This window comes from Antechinus flavipes, chromosome 3, assembly GCF_016432865.1.
Source record: "Antechinus flavipes isolate AdamAnt ecotype Samford, QLD, Australia chromosome 3, AdamAnt_v2, whole genome shotgun sequence".
Lineage (NCBI taxonomy): Eukaryota > Metazoa > Chordata > Mammalia > Dasyuromorphia > Dasyuridae > Antechinus > Antechinus flavipes.
The window spans coordinates 247,109,995-247,111,786 of record NC_067400.1 but is presented as its reverse complement, the minus strand read 5'-3'; the positions used below and the strand labels follow the sequence as shown (position 1 = coordinate 247,111,786).

The window sequence follows — 1,792 nt, the reverse complement described above, 5'->3', positions numbered from 1 at the left end:
AATTTAGGATCTTCCTGGTCCTCTTAATCAATGAAACAGCACTCAGAAGTTAAACTAAATCTTAAAAGGATATTCCTTAGACAAATAATATCTAGGGGAGCAGAAAAGTATAATTCTAGCCCAGTACATACTCTCTCTGAAGAGAAGAAATTGTCCAATAGGATATTCCTTAGACAAATAATATCTAGGGGAGCAGAAAAGTATAATTCTAGCCCAGTACATACTCTCTCTGAAGAGAAGAAATTGTCCAATCTTCTGGCCCCCAAACTCCTACTGGGTGGAATTAGTCTCCCTTGGAGAAGGCTTGAAAGAAGGGATTCAAAAGACGTCTATTCTGCCTCCCTTCAAAGTATACATTGCCATTGCTCTGCCATATATGGAGGAAAGTCCTTGCTACATGTGTTAATAAACAAAGTGATCTAGAGAATTTAACAGAAGGAAGTCAGTATGACTTTACAGGTAGAATTGAAGTTAGGTGGAATGCAGCTCATGACTATCATATGGCAATGGAGAGAAACAATATTTTTAAATCAGTAGGGACCGTGGAATATTTCATATTAAGTCCACATTATACAACTTTTGGTCCAAAGTGCAACAAGAGGCTGTACAGATAGCAACTCATTACCTGACTTTGGGTTCTCTCACATTGACTCTCTGATTCCAACTCTACCATCTATCCCCCTTCTGTAACTATGATGAAACAAAGGTTCATCATCAAAGTTGTTTCCTTTGCCAAGATTTGGTGACCAGTGGTATCATAATTGCTATCTCCAAGATGGAAGTGGCCCCTGAAGGTGCAGCATGAAAGTAATCAAATAGTTGCTGATAGTCTGAATTCCAGAGGAGCAAAGGGTGATTTCCTTGTGTGTGGTAAACTTGGCAAATGTCATTACATATTTCCTCACCCCGGCCTTTAAGTTTGCCTTAAAGGATAAGTGAAAACAGGTGTTTGGGAAGGAGTGGAGAAGCACACAGTCTGGAATGTATTTTGCTAATGCCTTTGACTCTGGTGGTACAGCTGGGACCTCTCTCAGTTTTGTCTACTCTTTGGATTTTAACAGAACTAGAATGGCTACTAAGGTTGAGAAATCTGGCACTGAGAGATAATTCAAAGGTCTTCCAGATTGTCTAGTGAAAATCCCCAAATCTGATGGAATTTATGGTGTATATCAAGGTTTTAATGTCTCAGTGCAGGATATTATTATTTGTAGAGCTTTGGAATATATGCTGCAGCAAAAGGTATGCTCCCACATCCTGAGAGCAATATATAATGACAAGCTGGATGATTACACAATCAATGATTCTTATAGCAGGTGTTTCCTATTCCTTTGATACAGAAAAACAGTGAATGGTGATACCATCTGGGTATAAGGAATTGATTGTTATTATGTACATGTAACAGTTTGCTGCTGGAGGAAGATGGCTAAAGACAAGTGTGGCAAAACTTTCTTTGAGGGTACCTAGTCCAATATTCTTAGAAGTATGGGAAGAGTTTTCATGCTTGGAATATATGATGAATTCAAGAAAATAAGCTAAAAATGGAAACAATGAAAATAAACTACATGGAATACTTTGTAATTGTATTTTGGATCATTGATGTTCAAAAAAATCTATATTGTTTGTTTTCCAGGCTAGATCTTTCTTTATAGAGAAGCCAGGAAAAGCTCTAAGGCTTTATTTAAGTCTTCATTTATTATAATATATTATTCATGCAGTAGAATTAATGATTCAGTATGTAGATTCTGTTCGTTTTGGGAAAATAGTTACTGTGTCCAAGGAGGCAGAAAAAACT

The 1,792-nt window shown here is 37.1% G+C and overlaps 1 pseudogene; it reads left to right on the top strand.

The window, feature by feature from the left end:
• Nucleotides 1-834: 834 nt before the first annotated feature.
• On the top strand, nt 835-1,536 carry LOC127557151 (ADP/ATP translocase 3-like; annotated as a pseudogene).
• The last annotated feature ends 256 nt before the right edge of the window (nt 1,537-1,792 follow it).